Source organism: Podarcis gaigeae (genome assembly GCF_964106915.1).
Source record: "Podarcis gaigeae genome assembly, chromosome: Z".
Taxonomy (NCBI): Eukaryota; Metazoa; Chordata; class Lepidosauria; order Squamata; family Lacertidae; genus Podarcis; species Podarcis gaigeae.
In genome coordinates, this window is record NC_139691.1 from 1285946 (window position 1) to 1305881 (window position 19936).

Below are 19936 nucleotides of genomic sequence, written 5' to 3' on the forward strand. Positions count from 1 at the left end.
TGAAAGACAAGAAGATGAAAGCACAGCTGCATCACATTACAAATCTATTAACTCCCGCCCCCTTCCCTTACACAATGCTCTTTATACCTAGCTGCTCAGAAGTAAGTACTTCAGGTGAAAATTGTTTATGGATATCACAGGCCCGTTCCTTCAGCAGCTCATTCAACCAACTCACAGACATGCCTAGGAGTTGCCTCTAGATCTCTATGGAGGGGCAGCTTGATGAACACTGACGATTTCTGAACAAGCAATCAAGTGAAAATATATTTTGCAGACCAAAAACATCCATCTTTTTTCAAATTATTCCGCAAGCCAGCTTGCCCCAGTTGACTCTGACATTTTGCAAACCAAAAAGTGTAATAGTCCTTAGAATCTTGCAGTGAGCACACATATTCTATTCCATTATTCCAAAAATCTTCCTTTTTAAAAAAGATTTCCTCTCCTCCCTGGCACACATTCAAATTCACAGCATGCTCAGAGTCACTCTCTAGTAGTAATATGGACAGCAGCTGGCTCATAGGAAAGGGGAAAATTTGGAACTTGAGCTGTCCTACACCCACTTGAGCCAGGAGCAGACTGCTGACTCAAGAGGCAGACACTGACAAGCAGATGCCCGGGTTCCAGTCCCCTGCACGTCACTTTACAAATACATACAAACACACAGTCTGAAAAAGCAACCCCAGTTACTTGGCACCCATCCCCTCCCAAACAACTTAAGAGTACAGGTTCAGTTTCATGTCCATTCAAAAGGCTGAAGGACGTTTCTCATTTAATAATAAAGAGAATTCTCAAAGTTCACAGATGAAGCAACAAAAGTAATTAGAGAACAGTAAACATCACACCACTCTTCAAAATGGAAAGGCTGCGAGCCCTTTGAGAGGGTGTGGGCCAGCACCTGTTCCAAGAGCATTCTAGACTAGGGCAAGAGTTCACAGAGCCTATCAATTTATCCTTCATCTCTGCAATAAGAGGGCACTAAACCATGGCATTTTATTTATTTCAAATAAAGAGTTCAACAGGAGAAAGATACAAGACGTGTGCCCCCTCCCCAAGAGAGAAAGAAGCAGCCATCCTGCCCTTCCCAGCATTATTTTTAAATAACCAATAGGGAACTGCTTTCCACATTTCACAGTTCTGGTAAAGTGGCCAGTTTATGAACTCTTTTAACAGTTCACAGTTGTTCCATTAAAGAAAACCATTCAGTCATGAATTAATATGGTTCTAACAACTGGTCTAAAATTTAGGCACTGCGAGTCTCTATTGCCTTCAACTTCAAAATATATACGTTTTTCTAACTATGGGATTTCGTTCAGTGTCAAAACGCTGAACAGTGCAAAAGGCTCCACTTTTATGACAAGAATATTACATTTGTTTCCTTTGAGTCTCTACAGCAGAGGTAATTATGAGTGAGGAAAGAACTTGCTATTATTAAAGAATTCTCCAGGCTCCCTGACTTTGTTGTGTAAAAGCAAGAATAGAATATCATCATGTTTATTTTGATAAAGTATAAAAAATTCTAAGAAGTTTATTGCTTTTAAAAATGTAGAGGGGGAAACATTAAATACATGCTCTTACAAGAGAGTCGCTGCAGGGACACTAGTTGAATTCCAGGGGAGAATTACTATTTCAAAGCAGCTCTGGGCAATGTGTCAAAATCAATATTAAGCAAAGTTATCTGCACTTCTAAATCTGCTCTTTAAAGAAGGATCTATAAAGCAATGTGCTCAGCCTCTTGAGTCAGAAGCATTTTACTCAAAAATATTAAGTTCTATGTCTCGCATTCTACTATGCACCTCTATGGTTTATCTAAAAATTTTATGAGGCAACACAGCCAGATGATCTCCTATAATAGGAGGCTGGGAAGCCTCAAACTGAGCAGTTTGGGGCAATTCTGCAGGAAGTGATCCAAGTATTGCAGAAAGTATTTGCTAGCACAATTTCTGTGGCCGAAATCAGCACAACTGCCCACCAGGGGAGAGGGAAAAAGGCCTGCATCTTTGGAAAGATGCTTGTTCCTCACATGAAATCCATTTGAGGTAAACAACTAGGAAGATTCCTTCAGATTCCACATGCAAGTCGGCTCAAGTCATTTCAATAAGACATTTTAGCACACAAAACTTTGGAAACATTTTTGCTAGTGTATGTAAGAAAGCGTAACATTTAAAACGGATGTCACAGCTTTATTACTATTTGGAAGGTTGAGGAACAACAATAAATCATTGTGCATCGTAACAGGAAACTGGAGAGAGTATTTTTAATTACAAAAAAACAAAACACAAAACGTAATGTAAATCCCACAGTTCCCACGGCAAAGAACTGAAGCAAGAACACTCTTATGATGAGGTGCTTCTGGAACTTGCAAAGGAAGCTCAAATAGGCACAGTAAACATAACAGAAATAGTCCCACTTTTATTTATAAGTGCCCTTTACTGACTCAGATTGGCTATATTATCTCTACTTCACTAAATCAGTGGTTTTCTACCAGTGTGTCATGGCCCCCTGGGGTGCCTTGAAGGATGGTCAGGGGTCCGGTGGGCAACCCTGGCCTCTTTCCTTCCTTCCTTCCTTCCTTCCTTCCTTCCTTCCTTCCTTCCTTCCCTCCCTTCTCTGATGCCCTCTTGCCTCTCTGCCTCCCCAAGGCTTGCGCAGCTGTTTGTTGCAGCAGCCCTGGCTACAAGCTCCCCAGGCGAATGGTGCACCTTTGGCTGGCCAAGGGGTGCTTCCCCAGCCCCTGTGGGGCAGTGTGAGGAGCCATCTCTCTTTGGGGCAGGGGGGGCAGCTCAGAGACCAGAGACAGCAGCTGCCCAGAGGATTCCCAGGGAGAGGGGAGAGGAGAGGAGGCTGAGGGAACACTCCACAAGGGAGGGTGTTCGAAAAAGGGTGAGGGGCTGCCAGCTCAGCAGGCAAGGGGGGACGTAAGTAGGCCCCTGAGACCCACAAAGAATGGAGTTGGTCAAGGGAGCCGTGGACTCAAAAAGGTTGAAAACCTCTGCACTAAATGATGATACTGATGCTTACACCATTTTAAAAATATTGGTACACACTTTTAAAGTGCTAAATATCACTGTGTGCTAACACCAAAAATTTGGTTCACTCAGAGAACAACATTAACATCAACATTAACAATACTCAAAGGGATAGAGGCAATTTTGGAGGTTGCAGTCTTTGTAGAGTTAGAGTCTTGAAATGACGCAAGCTGTAAAAAACAATGATGTGTTATGATCTGCCTGAATATTGAACTAAGAAACCATACACCTTACAGGAAGACAATAATGGACAATGTCTTTTGACTTTTGTTCTCTTGAATTTAAAAACAATGTATGTAAAAAGATACTTAGCGTTCTCATAAAGAGAACTACTGTACAAGGTTGATTTACTCGGCACACAAAGGAAAAATAAAGTCTTATGTTCAGCTATTAGGCCTGTAGGAGCAATCCATTAAAGCAGGCATTTGATCTTTGGAATATTCTAACTACCTTTCACTAAGCATTTTGTCAAAATGTTAAAAAGTCTACTTCATCTTATGAAGCCTGAAAATCTGGCAAAACCTTACAATAATGCTGCTTCAGGCAATCTTAAGCACTAGGATCTTATTTACACCATTTCAAGTGGGAAGACACTGTGAAATGGCTATCCAGAGCCCATTTTTATGGTAATCAACATTATTTAGCACTATCCTTAGCTTGTCACAGTAGGATCCTCAGCACTTGCTCTGGTAGCATCCAGGTGAGGCTTCTGAGGAATTATTTCCCTTCTATATTATAAGTAGCAAATTTAGTGACAGCAGCAACTGAAATATATTCATATGCAAATGTGGAGAACTATATTTTTATTATTATTGTTGTTATTGTTATATTATTATTATTCCCTACCTACCTGACTGGGTTTCCCTGGCCACCCTGAGCATATATAAAAACATAGTAAAATTAGCAATTCCAACCCAATGATTCATGTACAGTTGGCTACAATCTGAGGTGCATTCAACTGATGAGCGATCGCCAATGCACAGGTCCTTTTGGACCCAGAAGAGAGCAAGGCAGGCTGGGGTACCTTTATTCGCCTTCTGCCATCGCACACAGAGGCTAGGAACAGAACCCCTGTGTGAAATGGTCGTCGCAATTCCTTCTTGTTCAGAACCTTCTATATTAATGGCAAGCATTTCATGTAGAATACATCTCATAATAAATAAAGATTAAAAGCTAACTGAAGTAATATTACTAAATGAGCTAGTTAGCTAATTTATATATCATTTCATACATTCAGAGGCACTCCAAAGCTATTTACAATAAAACAAAAAAAGACAATAAAATACTAAAAGTGCTCATCCCAAAAAAGTCCCAACCCCCAGTACAAAATACCACCGCCCCTGGTTGCGCACTGCAGCCACCTGCAGTTGAAATGCCCAGGAAAATAAAAATGTTTATTCTGCTGCTGGGAAGAGGACAAAGTTAGAGCTTATGCCCCAGGCTGTGTTTCTTTAAAATGCTAACAGCTTGTTTGCTCAGCGTTAGCTGCATGTTACAGTCCACAATTTTGCTTTTCATCCCAGGGATTCCCAAACTTGGATCTCCAGCTGTTTTTTGGACTTCAATTCCCATCAGCCCTGACTACTGGTCCTGCTAGCTAGGGACGATGGGAGTTGTAATCGCAAAACAGCTAACAACACACACCCAAGTTTGGGAATCCCTGCATTAGTCCAACTGTTAGCACCAAATAAATGATAAATGTTAGGAGGGAAAGTAACCAATTCTTTTTGTAAGCCTACATTCTTCTGAGGGAACATGTTGTTTTCATTGTACTTTCTCTCTTCCGCTTTGCAGTCTCCACAAATGCCATTCTATAGAAGCAACATAAATTACAGTTATTTACAGTTATTGTCCCAATTCCTATTTGGGCAATTAGCAATCAAATGAAGTTCACTTCTCTCTAATTGTTGCTTTTTAATTTTCCTTCCAAAAGAGTTATGCTCTTCCCAAACTTCTCTTGTTGGTGACAAACTTCTCTTGTTGGTGACAAACTTCTCTTGTTGGTGTCAAACTTTTTAGACATGCATCAACATTTCACGACATAGTAATTCAGTTTTACTAGCAAACCAGAGATTAAACTAACTCCTTTTTCCAGCCCTGAAAGAAGTGTGGGGAACAGTCACGTGACACAACTATACACTGAAATGGACACGCTAACGTGTCGCGACACAGCTTGGAAAGCTCTGCTCTATATGATATTAAGTCCTACAAACTGCAACAAAGCACATCATTATTTCCTGTTTTAAGGTATTTGGGCTACAAGCCATAACCCTCTTATTCCTTGGGTAAAAGAGTTCAATGACTGCAGCTAAAGTATATAGGTTATTCTGAGAAAAGTGAAGCATTGTATGTGTCACATATTCTAAGGAATTCACTGTATGGATTCACAACAGTTTTGTCTTCTGGATAATAAAGTTTCAGGGCAGATCTGTGCCAACTAGCCTCCTTAAAACTTGAGGAAATAAACATGACCAGCAGTTTAAGGCTGTTCAGGCCTTTTAATGCTGCTGTTGTTGTTGTTGTTGTTGTTGTTGTTGTTGCAACACAAACACTCACAACACTAAAAAAAATAAACCTAACAAGAGAATACAAATACAAGTATGAATATAGATACAAATACTAAACAAACATATAACCATATTTCACTTCTTGTTTTCTCCTAATTGACTTCCTTCGTCCTCAATGCAGGTCTACTTTCATATTTAATAAACTGTTTCCTTCTCATTCCGTTTTTCCTACTTTTCTTTCTATTTTAGACCTTTATACCTTAATTTGTTTTGCAAAAGTTAATCAAAACAAATCCATGTATTAATTTGAGGGCACCGCTTTTTATGATACAGTAATCTCTATATTTTCCCCATTCCTTTTGAAATTTTTGTTTAGACTGACCCCTAACTGAATTTGTCATTCTAGCCAGCTCTAGGTTATCAAATAATTTTTCTTGTCATTCATTTTTGTTGGTCTGACTAGTTTTTCCAGTTTTTGGCAATTAGGATTCTCGCCACCAATATTGAATACAGGAATATTTTTGTGTTTTCCCTAGCAATATCTGAATCTAATATTCCCAATAGAAAAGCTTCTGGTTTTTTTTTTTTTTGGGGGGGGGGGTTTACAAAAGTTTGTTTAAGTATTTTCTTCAACTCTTCATATACCAAATCCCAGAAGCTCTTGATTTTATCACAGGTCCACCACATATGTAGGAGCGTCTCCGATGCTTGATTGCACCTCCAACACAATTTAGATTTTGTTTATACATTTTAAATATTTTGCTTGGTGTTAAATACCATCTATAAAACATCTTTAACAAATTTATTAAAATAATTCAACATTAATACATACATAGTACGAATATATAAACATACATTTCATACAATCCTTAAAAATATTCATACATACCCACACTCAATCCCACCCAGCCTCACAAGCTGTAAATCTCCAATTCTCTTTCCATAATCTCCCCCATGATGATAACTGAATAGGTTTTCTATGTCCATTGCCCCTTTAATCATTACCTCTTTTACTTGTTCATCCTTCACCTCCCACTCCAGATGGGCGGGGTACAAATAATAAATTATTATTAGTAGTAGTAGTAAAGCTTCATACATTTTAGAGATTACCTTTGTCTTATTTTGTAATAATTCTTTGTCCAATATTGAAATTTCTCTTGCAAAACCTTTTTTGTCATCTGTTCTGAACACTTCGTTTAATTGGTAGTACTGAATCCACCCTGTTAGGTGATGTTTTACTTCCTCATATTTTTCCAATTTCAATTTGTTATCTTTTTCTTCTAGCAGATCCTTTTATGTGCCCAATTTGATTCTGTATTTTTTCTTTTCACTGCTATCGCCTCCAAAGGCCAAAACCACCAGAGCATTTTAGGTTCTAATAATTCTTTGTACTTTTCACAGACTCTATATATCAACTTTCTTACAATATGGTTAAGAAATCCTCTGTGGACTTTCACCTTTTCATGACCTAAGTAGGCATGCCTCACATCACGGTTGTCAAACCCTTCTAAATCCAATAAATCTGCATTTTGCAGTATCATCCATTCTTTTAACCAATTTTGACAGACTGAATCATAATACAAATTTAAATCAGGTGGTGCCAATCCACCTCTATTTTTCTTATCTATTAATAATTTATGTTTAATTCTTCGCTTTTTGTACTTCCAAATGAATCTTGATATATCTCTTTGCCATGATTTAAAGCATCTTACCCCTCCAATTATTGGTATCATTTGAAATAAAAACATCCTTTTGGAAAGCACATTCATTTTCACTACTGATATCCTACCACAGAATGATAATTTTAACCTGTTCCAAATCTCCAGATCTCTTTTAATTTCTTTCCATGTTTTTATATAATTATCCTCAAATAGATTGCCATTTTTATTCGTCAGCCAGATTCCCAAGTATTTAGTCTTATTTAGTCCTGAGCTCTTCTGTAATTCTTCTTCTTCTTGTATTCTTTGCTAGCATGTTGGTCTTATTTTTATTTAACTTAAATCCTGCCACTTTTCCAAATTCGAGGGTCTTTTCTATTATTTTGTACGCTTTCCTCTGGATTTTCAGTGGTTAATATCAGGTCATCCGCAAATGCCTTTATCGTGTGCGATATCTTCCCCACCTTTTATGTCTCGATCTTTCCTTATTGAAATCTCTAGGAGTTCTAGTACCATAATGAACAATAAAGGTGAGAGGGGGCAGCCTTGCCTGGTCCCCTTACTTATCTTAAATTCTTCTATTATCTCATTATTTAATATCAATATGGCTCTCTGATTTCTGTATATCGCCTCGATACCCCTGCTGAAATTTTCTCCGAGTCCTGTGGCTTCTATAGTTTTTTTCATAAATCTCCAAGAGATGTTATCAAAGGCCTTCTCGGCATCTACCAGCATCAATATATCTTCTTCTTTTTTTGTTCTTACTTCCAAATATTCCAATATATCTATTATATTTCTCATATTATTGCGCATGTGTCTGCCTAGTAGAAAGCCCACTTGATTCTTATATATAATTTCATTCAGTACTCTTTTTAATCTGTTGACTAGGATATCAGCAAATATTTTGTAATCGTTATTTAAGTAATCGTTATTTAAGTTAATTTATATTTAATAGTGATAAAGGTAAAGGTAAAGGACCCCTGACAGTTAAATAAGTTGCAGACAACTCTGGGGTTGTGGCGCTCATCTCGCTTTACAGACTGAGGGAGCCGGGGTTTGTCTGCAGACAGTTTTTCCGGGTCATGTGGCCAGCAGGACTAAACCTCTTTGGGCGAAACCAGAGCAGCACACAGAAACACCATTTACCTTCCTGCCGGAGCAGTACCTATTTATCTACTTGCACATGCTTTTGAACTGCTAGGTTGGCAGGAGCTGGGACCGAGAAACAGGAGCTCACCCCGTTGCGGGGATTCGAACCGCCGACCTTCTGATCAGCAAGCCCAAGAGGCTCAGTTTTTTATTGATATTGGGTGCATTCCTTGTTGGGGATCAGAGTGATAAATGCTTCTTCCCAAGACTTTAGTATTCTTCCTTCTTTTAAAATTCCATTCATAACTGTTTTCATTGGTTCAGACAGTATCTCTTCTAGTTTCTTATAATATGCTTTTAAGGCAGTTTAAGGCCTTTTGAAGATGCTTCTGCCTACCTGGACAGTTCATCACTCTGCCCACTAGTACAAGGAGAACCAATGCCAGGAAGGGCTGATCAGGTGCAGTCACATCATCTTTCTGTGTGTGGGCTGCAGCAGCCACACACAGCCCAGGATCCCCCTCATCTGCTTTGTGAGTAGGCAGGGAGATCCGGGGAGATATCATGCACCTTGGGTTCTTGTTAGTGTGCAAAGCGACAAAACACACACACACACACAAGTCTAGGCTATTCCCAAAGAGAATAGAACATGAAAGTGAGAGAAAAGGCTGAATTCCCTGCAAAAAGAAACTATATGAGAACAACTGTTCTATGTTATGCCTTTGGGCAGAGGAGGCAGCACCAGCACCAATTCTAACATTAAAATTTGCAATCTGATACTAAACCACACAAAGAACCCTATTTTTAGCAAAAATTTCAACCATGCACACAGTTCCAGAAAAAATTCTTACTGAATACATGAGTAAACTCAGATTATACCAAAACTGTATGAGGAGGGAAATGTTTGTTTCAGGAACTTCTTACTTTAGCTATGTTGACCAAAGAATGAAAGACAACAGTGGGACTTTCCATTTGATAAGCTCTTTCAAATTTATGGCCTCCTTAACCTGGGTTTCCATTCAGATAAACACCCTGATGTAGTCAGTGTTAGAAATTAGCCAGGCGCCAGATCTCAAGTTTGCATTGCTGTGAAATACTTTTTAATAAAAACATTTTTCCTATTAACAGTCTTAAATCATGAACACTTACACAACTAGATATTTATTTATAACCCACTCTTCATTGTTCACACAACCCCATATGTTCACATATTTGAATGTATGTGACTATGTTGTACAGAATCAGATGGTTGATTTTGTGTTGTCTACTCTGAAATGAAACAGCAATCCCAAGTTTTTTTCTGCACTCCTACCTAAGACCCTTTGAATTTAAGTTGCCAGGGAATGAACTGGGGACCTTCTGTATGCACAGCCTGTGCTCTTCCCCTCAAGGCCACATGAGACTCTTTGAGGAGGAAGCGAAGGGATACTCTGTGCTCTTAATCTCAGGGTTGTGAGTTTGAGCCCCACGTTGAGCAAAAGATTCCTGAATTTGTAGGGGGTTGGACTAGATGTTCCCTGTGGTCCCTTCCAAGTCTACAATTCTATGGCTCTATGGAAACAATTTTCTATCCATAGCAAGAGCAACTCCCAAAAATGAATGTGGATGATGGGTATGTGTGCACTGACAAACAAATTTCTGCCTTATAGACATAAATCAAGGCTCGGAAAAGACACTGGGCAGGATTCTTGGACACAATCCCCAAAGCCTGCCTCTAATTTATCCTTTGATAGCAGGAATGAAGATAAACCTGTCAGATAATGAGATGACAGCAGAACTGTACTGGAGAGGCCCACACAGAGTCTGCATTAGAAAACACACCACAAACTGTTGGGATGTTTTTAAAAATCAAGTAAAACAGACACATTAAAAAGTAATGGCACCAAGTCACCTCTCACCAGAAGGGCATTCAGCTGAATGCCAGCAAGTTCGCCTACATCACAGAAGTGACCATGGCAATCCCCTGGGGCCACAGGCACCTCCTCAAGGATGGCACAAGCGACCCCCCCCCCCCAGACGGACGATCCCCAGGGCGCCCTGTGCCCACTCGTGCCCCTAGCCCACAACACCTGGAGAGGATCCCTACGGCCACCCACCACGAGAAGAGCAGCAGTCGTGGGAGGAAGTTCAGCTGGGAAGGGCAGGGGGCGGGGTAGGCGGGGGGGGGGCGCCGCCCGCCGCGAAAATGAGAGCTGGTCCCGCGAATCCAACAGGTCGGCCGGCCGTCGTGGTGAAGGGAGACCTTCTAAGAGGCCAGCACACCTGATGCATTTAAAAAGGGAGCCAGTCCTAAAAACAGAAATGAGAATACCGGGGGGCGGGCAAGGAGTTATAAGGTGCTGGAGGTGCTTTCAATGCTGCGGGGGTGGGATGAGGGGGCGAAAGCGACCCCCTTCCAGAAATGCCACGGCAGGGGAGGGGTGACCTGTGAGGGTCGCGGGCGGGGGAGGGGCGTGTCCCGAGTCCGAGGGGAACCGGAGGGGGGGTCTGCTCGGCGCTCTCTGCCCCCCCCGCCCGCCCAGGTGAAGAGGCCTCTCGGCAGGTCGCCGCCCCCGCCATCGCTTACCTGCTGGCGGCTGCTTCCGCCAGGGAGGCGCCTTCCCTGCCGGAGGGGCTCCGCGCCGCCACAGCAGCCCCCTCCCCTGCCCGCTCTCGCTCGGGTGGGGGGGCGGGGGGAGCCGCAGAGCCTCGCGCTCTCGCCCCTCAGGCGCTCAAGTCAAGGCAGTCAGTCAGAGGCGCCCGGACGCAACTTCGACCCACTCGCCACCCGACCGACCGACCGACCGACCGCCGCGCGCGCACACACACGCACACGCGCGCCCCCGCCTGCCCGCCTCTTCTCTCTCTCTCTCTCTCTCTCTCTCTCAGCCCTGCGTCCGTCCCCAAGCTGCCACGCAGGCCTCCCTCCGTCCCTCGTCGGGAGCGAGCGCGTACGCGTCACCGCCGGCTTCCCGCCCGCCACTCCAGAGGGGCGAGGGGGGCGTGGCTTCGCCGCGGGGCTCCTGCCCCCCCACTCGAGAGGCGGGGTGCGCGCGCAGGCGGGGCAGCGGCCGTTGGCGGGGGGAGGGGCGGCGCTTCCTTGTCCCTCGCGCGAGCGTGGGAGCGACCCTCGCGCGTGGCCCCTCTTTCTTTCTTTCTTTCTTTCTTTTCCCCTGCTGACGTGCAACAGTGAGGAGTCCCTGGGAAAGATATATTCCCCACAACTAAAGGTTATTGTGTGGTAAAAAAATAAAATAAAAGATGTTAAAAGTTGAGTCCAGTGAGTTGTCAAAAGTTCCTGACCCGTTTCCATGAAGGTGTGTCGGGCCACCTGGGAGGCGAGCGGCCGGGGGAGCAGATCCAGGCTCCCAGGAGCGCGTCGCCCTCCTCCCCAGAAGGCTCACCTGGTGCGACATTTCCCTCTCTCCTTCCCGCCCTTGGAGAACTGTCTTCCGCCCTTCCTCCTCCGCCTTCCTCAGAGTCATGCCTCCCTGAGAGCAAGGGGCCAGGACTGCAGGGCATCCCAGAAGATCTCGCCCACCAGCCTCTTCTCCACACGACCCACAGGTGATCCTTGCAACAGGAATACCGCTTTAAGATTTTTTCCCCCTACTTAGAATTCAAAAATAGTAGCAATAATGATTACCAATACTAAATAATTTTAATTTTATTTGCAGGAAGCGTACTTTATTTGAAGCATAAGATACTGGCAGCATTCACACAACGTGGTAAGCAATGGTTGGTGGTTTACTGTGAAGGGACAGACCTTGCCTGCGCCGGACAGCAACATACCACAATGCTTAGTTTAGTAACCCAATAACAAGTCGGTCCCTGATTCTGATGCAAGGCTAAGCCAAGGATCATGGTTGGTTTCTCCCATCCACTACTGGGAAGGAGCAAAGGGAGAGCAATCAGTGGTTTCACAGAAACTATTACCCGGTGGTTTACTGTGACATATGAACACACAGTCATATTCAAGGGATCACAAAAACAGTTTCTTTTCACTAGTTGCCAAAAACAATTTCTTCTTCTGAATTAATGCCAGTTTACCTTTATCCAGCCAAGGTTCCCTAATAAATTATGTTTCTGAAATCTGGGTAAGTGCGCTTCCCTTTAGGAGCAGCAATATGATTTTGTGGATGAAACCAGTGTCAGCAGTGTTACCCAGTGAACTGATGTATCCATATCCATTCTGAATCCTTCAGATTTGGCCCAATTAAGTTTATAGTCCAAAATACGTTCCAAGGAGGTGCTTGCAGCACCTTGGGTACGAATTCCAAATAGGATGGGAAACACTTCATCAGCAATTATCAGTTCTTAAAGTTTTTAATGTGTGATGTCTTAGTGTATTTTTGGTCTTTGTGGAAGCCGGCCAGAGTGGCTGGGGAAACCCAGCCAGATGGGCGGGGTACAAATAATAAATTAGTATTGTTATTGTTATTATTAGTCACTGATTATAATACCTTCATATCTTGCCAAATGCAAGAGATTATAGAAAAAGACCTAGGAATAACAGAGACAAGAGGGAGCTGTGCCTCACCCCCCTTTGCAAAGATGCTGGAGTTAAACGAAGTCATTCTTTTAGAAGTGAGGTCCTTTATGAATTAGTTTTACCTGTATTTAAAAATGCAGCCAGTGTGGGAGTTCTGTGGCTTCACTTACCCAGGAGTCAACTGAAGGGTAGAGAAGGAAGTAAAAGCACAGATGGTGACAATTACCTTATGAACAGTGGCCATTCACCAAAAATGTTAGTTGATAACACAGACCTCTACATTTTGCTTAGTTTTGGCTTCACTGTTTACATCTCCCCTCCGCAACTCAGGATAACAATACATCTTATGAAGTGGATTGCATACTCTGGGAAAAAGTAAGAGAGGCCATGATGGTCCTTTCTTTAAAGTGAGTTATGGCAAAGTCATCCGTTTTACACAAAAACGTTTAACACTATGTAGAAAAACATACTCTGCTTTGATTCCAGGAAGAGTTAAGGCTTGTACGTGCATAAATTTGTACCTGTTCTAACAACAGGCAGAGGGGAAAACACATTCCTCAAAAAGATTTGCAGTCAACATATTGGAGCAACATGCTAATCCATGAAATGTGTAGATTGGGAGAACTAAGAGCAACGAACATATGGACCTCTCAGTAGAGCTTAAACATTTTCAATGTTCCTAACAATAGCAAGATTTTTACATTTGATAATCTTAAGAGATTTACTCTTTTTTGGCAGGCACCGAAGCTGAAAGTGCTATGCCAGTCTTTCCATTCTTACCCAATTGCTGCTGCGTGTTTGGGTGCTGATTGACTAACTGAGCCCGTAACAAAACAGAGGGTGAGCATATACGGCTAGGAAATAGCAAAACCTTGCTTCCTCAAAACCAACATGCAAAATTTGTTTTGGGGACATTTCTGCGTCAGCTGTATCCTATGAAGGACTGCAAGTTCTCAATTTCTCCCCCCCCCCCTTTATTTTTTTGCAGCTCCATCTTTCCATGCACATAGAGCAAACTCACAGCTGGCTTCCCCAGAATGTCTGCCACATGCAGGCTCTGTTCTCATATTTCTGTAAGATCTGAGTCCCAAAGGAAGCATTAATGCTAGAGGAATGCATGCTGGCATGTGACTCCTGTGAAAGGAAGTTGGGGAAAGAAAACTCAAATAAGCTCCTCAGGTCCACTGTGGGAACCACCCTCTGCCTAAAGATTTGTGGGTCAACCTTTTAAATATTTTTCAATAGATAACACTGTTACAAGGAGGAGGGGGAGGCGTGAGCTTCAGAATTGCAGTCAAACTGGTATCCAGGAGGAAATAGCAGCCTAGACTGGTCATGTGGTGCAGGAAAGAAATCTGGACCAGCTGCCTGCAGACCTCAGCAGGGGAGCATGTAACTGATGGCAAACCGAAAAGAGAAAAATATCCCCAGCACAGGGTCTGAAATCAAAGGTTGCCATGCAGGAATAGGAAAATGGGGGAGTGTATGGGGGGGGGGGATGATGGCAGTGGCGTGGTGTGGGTGGCCAGCGCCCCGGGCTGCGCAAAGGGGATGGGGTGGGAGGGAGGTAAACAGACGGAGTATGCATGCACATTCAACTGCCTAATGGCAGTCGCCTCACCCAGGAGATCATAGCTGCAGAGATAAGAAAATAAGAGTCATTCCGTTGTCTGGAGATGTCACTTCCTGGTTCTCATGAAGAAACCATTTTCAACGGAACCCAGCAAAGGAAACATGTAGCTGTATTGAGACAGCACTGGGCGTTGAAGTTTTGTGCCCCTAACAATTTTTGGCAACCAGGGCAACCGTCCGTGCCCCTCCCCCAACACTACCCCACTAAATGATGGGGGTATCTGGAGTTCAGTTGTTCATAAGAAGATTTTAGGTTGCATACACACCATACATTTACATCAGGGGTCAGCAAACCTTTTCAGCAGGGGGCTGGTCCACTGTCCCTCAGGCCTTTTGGGGGGCCGGACTATATTTTTTTTGGGGGGGATGATGCACGAGCCCCAGTGGCTGCTTATCTGTCTTGCGAGTGGCAGAGGCTGGCAGTGGCACATCAAAGGGCTCCGGAGAGGGGCTGCTTAAAATGGCAGCCGCTTGAGCGCTGCTGCTGCTGGCACTAACAAAGCCCAGCCCCCTTCCTCCTCTAGGCAGGGCAGGGAGAAGCCAGGAGGAGGGAGGGAGGAGGAGCCGCTGCCGTGGGAGGAAGAGGGAAAGAACGTGCACGTGCTGGCGATCCACATGGCGATTCCCAGACAATCTGTGGGCCGGATCCAGAAGGCCATTGGACCTGATCCGGTCCATTTGCCGACCCATTATTTACAGCATTCAACAACACCCCAATAATCCTAGGAATAGAGCTACAATTCTCTTCACGGAGCTACAATTCTCAGCACCCTTAACAAACCTATGTTTCCCTTGGGGGAAGTCATGTGCTTTAAATGCTATGGTGTGTATACAGCCCTAGAAAAAAAAAATCACAAGGACGCAGATTTGCAGGGAGAACATACTGGTTCTAGAGCAGGCAGGAGTCATTGTTTCTCCATCACACCACCCTCTTGAATTTGTAATGCCTGGTGTTGCGGCCAGTGCCTGGCATCTCCTGTTTCTCAGGAAACACTATTTGCCCCAATCATGTGCTCCTATTTGAAGTCTTCACTGGCATTTCTTACACAGCAGGCTGGATAACAAGTTTATTCCACATGTGGATACTGTTTACTGTATCATCTCATGGCTTATTTTGCCTCTTGCCATCAGGTTTGCTTACATCAGGGTGGCTAACCCGGGGCCATTCAGACGTTGTTGGGTTCAACTCCCATGAGCCCCAAGAGGCATGGACATTGGTCAGGGATGGTGGCAGTTCTGTTTCAAGAATATTTGGAAGGCCACAGGTTAGCCATCTTGGCTCAAGCACTGCAAGGTGGTGTGTTTCTTTACGCCCTTCTCTTCTCAAAACTTAGTGTGCAGGGTGATTCCCAGTGGTCTTCCATCCAGGGTCTGGCCAGTCCCAGACCTGCTTAGCTTCACAAACAGAATTGTATCAAATGCCTTCAGACTAGTCACTTTGCAAGAGCCCCTTACAGCAGGCCAGTCATTCCGCAAACAGAAATAAGCTGGGTAATCATCGCAGCTTATTTAGAGCCCACAAAGAGAGGAGAGTTAAAACAGGTAGAGAAGACTCCAGTCTTCTTTCAGAATTAAAATTGTGGCAGGTGAACATTTAAAGTGCTATTGTACCACAGTCACAGCTTTCCCGAAATCATCTTGGGAACTGCAGTTTGTTGAGGGTGCTCTGTTCCCTGCACAGAGCTACAATTCCCAAGTATCCCAGTTTTCCAGGGACAGTCCCAGAATTACAGAAGCCATCCTGGTTTCTGATTTGATCCTGGAATGTCTTGCTTTCCCTCTATCGGATGTCCTTATTTTCATCAGAGAAATGTTGGGATGCAATTCCCAGAGTTCCATGGGAGGGATTGATTGTTGAACTACTCTGAGAATAGGAGTTCCCTAACAATGGGGCTGCCATACGTCCAGATTTTCCCAGACATTACCCAGATTTCAAAGGTGGAATTGATGTCTGGGGGAATTTCCAAAAGGCGGCACGTTTTTGTCTTTCAAAAGTTCGACAACTTTCGGGTTTTCCTAAAAAAAAACTCAACAACTTTCAGGGTGTCCTGGTTTTTTACTTTTTGAAATATGGCAATCCTACCGAACAACTCTTAGCACCCTTACCAAACTACATTCCCCAGGACTCTTTGGGGGAAGCCATGATTTTTTAAAAGTGGTATGATACTGCTTAGGGACGCGGGTGGCACTGTGGGTTAAACCACAGAGCCTAGGACTTGCCAATCAGAAGGTCGGTGGTTCGAATACCAACAATGGGGTGAGCTCCCGTTGCTCTGTCTCAGCTCCTGCCAACATAGCAGTTCCATAGCATGTCAAAGTGTAAGTAGATAAATAGGTACTGCTCCGGCAGGAAGGTAATTGGCGTTTCCGTGCGCTGCTCTGGTTCGCCAGAAGCGGCTTAGTCCTGCTGGCCATATGACCCGGAAGCTGTACGCCGGCTCCCTCAGCCAGTAAAGCAAGATGAGCGCTGCAACCCCAGAGTTGGCCATGACTGAACCTAATGGTCAGGGGTACCTTTACCTTTATGATACTGCTTCAAATGCAAACTGCAGATGGGGCCTCCTACCTCTTTCAGGCATTCAGGTGCTAAGCAGCTTCTTCTTCTTGATTTGCTCACTGTCTCCCTTGCAAAGACCTTGCCCTTCATGCACCAAGGTTTAATCCCCCATTTCTCTTTCTTCCAATCCAGTTTCATTGCAGCCTCACATTCTCTCTACAGCTGGAACTCTTCCCCCACATTCTACAATGCTGAACTTTTCATTTCTGTTATTTTTGTGAGTTTTGGCAGCTGCAGATGTTCTTTTGTTTTATTCTGTCCCCTTTTCCCCACTTAAATTGAAGCCAGGTACACCAATTGCGACTTTTAACAGCACCACCCTCCCCTTATTTCCCCCCCCCCCAACATTCTTCCTCCCATTCTGAGTGTTTTTCAGGCAAGTTTCTTTGGAATGTGCAGATTGGCTCCAGCTCCACATATGCTGCTGACTGCTGTTGTTTGGAGCGAATTGGCGGCTGCTTCCAGCATTCACAGCCAGATGTTACAAATGTGACCCAGCCAGAAGCTGCAATGTGCCCACACTCACTCTTGCTCCAAGCTGCAAAGCTTTGTGTGGGACTGCTCTCGCCTCCTCTGGAAATCTGAAGTCTGCTTTGCTCGCTAGTTTTCCCTCCTTTCTTTTTTAACTGGTAGTACAAGCTCTTTCACAACATCTGAAGTGCTCTCTGAAGAAAAGCAGGGCCTTCCTTAGCGACTGAGATTTTGCACTCCCAAAAACTCCTGGATGCAATGCCCAGAAAGCATCATTTTCAGTTCTTGGAATACTTGCTGCAGCTCAGGCAGGTTAACAGGTTTTCTCAGCTAAGTGCTGAGAATGGGACTGGGAAGGTGGAATTGCAAGGTCGAAGTAGGAGCCTAAATCACCCACATTTGGGTTTTAAAGAACTGGCAAATGCCCCTATATTTGGCTTGGCCTTTAACTAGACTAATGAGCTGAGGCTGTGCCTGAGATTTCTGGGAATGCATCCATGGTTAAGAGTGGACTTTACCCATGCTCCTTGCTGGCTCCTAGGAAACTCCTTGTGCTGTTGATGCACAGCTATGTCTTCCCATTCCATCTCCACTGGGAGTGGCTTTCAAGGTGTTGGGCCAGTGAGTGTCTAGAAGCAGTGATGGGCTGGATGGAGGATAATAAACTAATTTCTGGACCAGAAATTAGATGCACAGCCTTTTCTCGTAGCTTCAATAACTAGAGCAGGGTCAGTACAGGAAAGCCTCATTTTTTAATTTACTATTCTTTCTTTATTGAAAAGAGGAAAATGGCAAACTAGAAAGCCACATTTCTTCATATTAGGCAGGCAGCGAACTGTGCAGCCTTACCTGGTGGTTCAGCTAGCCCAGGGAGCCAGATGGGGTTGTGCCAGAAATATACAGTGTTCCAAGCCATAATTAAAACAAATTTAAATACTTATTTGTTCTAGGGAGCTGTGGAGAGTGCACATAGACCCCTGCAGCAGAGAAGGGGTTAAGTGGGAAATATTGAAGGTGCAAAGGCCACCCTGACCCCTGTCACTGGTGGTCCTTGTCAGTGGAGCTAGAGATGCTGGGAGCATCATTAGAGCTGCTATTTAAATTGCACGTTCATAGGGCAGGGCAATGGGTGAAGTCAAGGAACACCATTGTTTGCAGTTCATTAGCAACAGAGAAACAGGCGAGGGGGGAGAGAGGGTGAAGGGGCATCAGAGCAGCTCCATCCTGCCTGGCATGTGTGGACTGAGTAGCATAATGTTGAAGAAACGAGGACTGATTATGTAGTAGCCACAGCACTAAATGAAAGTCGCTTAAATTGGCATTTGTTGGAGGACGGCTCAGAATATAGCTAGAAAGTTCCCAATGAGAGCAAGGCCACGTTCACAAAAGCTCTTTCCCACCCAAAATTGGCATGAAGGGCATTTCATTTTTTATGGGAGATATTCAAAACTGGATGGTGATGTGTTTTGTTTTTGCAAAAGTGAGTATTCTCAGGAAGCCATAATCGCTGCATGAAATTCAAGTTGTCTGTGACTGTGTGTGCGTAATTCTGGCTGTCTAAATAGTGGGAAGACAAGTCTTGGCACCGTCCAATTCTAGAGGGATGGCTATGGTAGCAATCTTTTTTGATGAAAACAACACACAGTCCTGCTGTTGCACCTTGGGAACTACACCATGGACCAGAAAAGCCCATTTTTCTTGGTTGCGTCTTGCAGGGACACTTTTGACTTTTTGCATTAGGAGCGCCGATTGGATTTTTCGGGGCTTGGCTTTGACTGTTGGTACTTTGCAGACAGGCCTCTGTGAGGCAAGGCAGGGCATCTGTGCCAGAGGGCAAATTTTGAGGTGCAATTAAATGACAAGAGACTTTCAATTATTGACTTAATAGATGATCTATCTCCCAACAGAGAACCTTGGGAAGATCAGCTGCAAGGGGGTTACTAGGTATGGGCCCATGACACATGATATTTTTATTTATTTTTTGCAAATTATTTTTGCAAATAAGCATGAATTTGCTCATTGTTGCAACTGCATATGCTGAATCCACTTTTTGGAGGGAGAAAACAAACTCGGCCTATCAAGACTTCCTCTGAGCTATAGAGTGCCAAAAAGTTTTTCTGAGTGCAGTATTTTGTTTGGGCTTCCTCCACCTGGAATATGTTAGAAAGAACTAATGTTCATATGAAAACTAAAATAAGGACTGCTGGGTTGATTAAATTGTTGGGTGTATGTGGTTTAATTATCACTGCTGCTGTGCACCAGGGTGAGTTGTAAGCAGAGGTGAAATATACTCGGAGTCGACTGTGTGGATTTCATGCTCTTTATTCAGCTCATAGTAGTGAGGAATGAAAGTTCCCCCAAAATATCTGCTTTATATACAATGTTTACACAATGGGCCGCACGTGATTGGCTAATTCTGGGATTCTCCTGAAGGCCAATCAGGTTGCGGATTCACTTCCACCTGGAGCTGGATTGGGTGGCTCCTGCAGACCAATCGTACTGCCGCATTGTTCTAGGACCAATCA

At 43.9% G+C, this 19936-nt stretch overlaps 1 protein-coding gene and 1 long non-coding RNA gene across 3 annotated transcripts in view; one reads left to right on the top strand and one right to left on the bottom strand.

The window, feature by feature from the left end:
• The window catches only part of NEK6 (NIMA related kinase 6), a 92449-nt gene extending 81117 nt beyond the window's left edge, over positions 1–11332 (bottom strand). The window contains exons 1-2 of one of the 2 annotated variants that reach the window (XM_083721872.1): positions 8678–9596; positions 4766–4837 (exon numbers count right to left, since the gene is read on the bottom strand). The gene's annotated coding sequence lies outside the window, so the exon portion shown is untranslated. Of the gene's footprint in view, positions 1–4765; positions 4838–8677; positions 9597–10846 lie in introns of those variants that run through there. The other variant, XM_083721871.1, reaches the window with a different exon arrangement.
• Positions 11333–11760: 428 nt separating this feature from the next.
• On the top strand, positions 11761–19716 carry LOC310836544. The gene is made up of 3 exons (XR_014560127.1): positions 11761–11826; positions 11937–11987; positions 17317–19716. It is a non-coding gene; the product is annotated as an uncharacterized lncRNA (long non-coding RNA).
• The last annotated feature ends 220 nt before the right edge of the window (positions 19717–19936 follow it).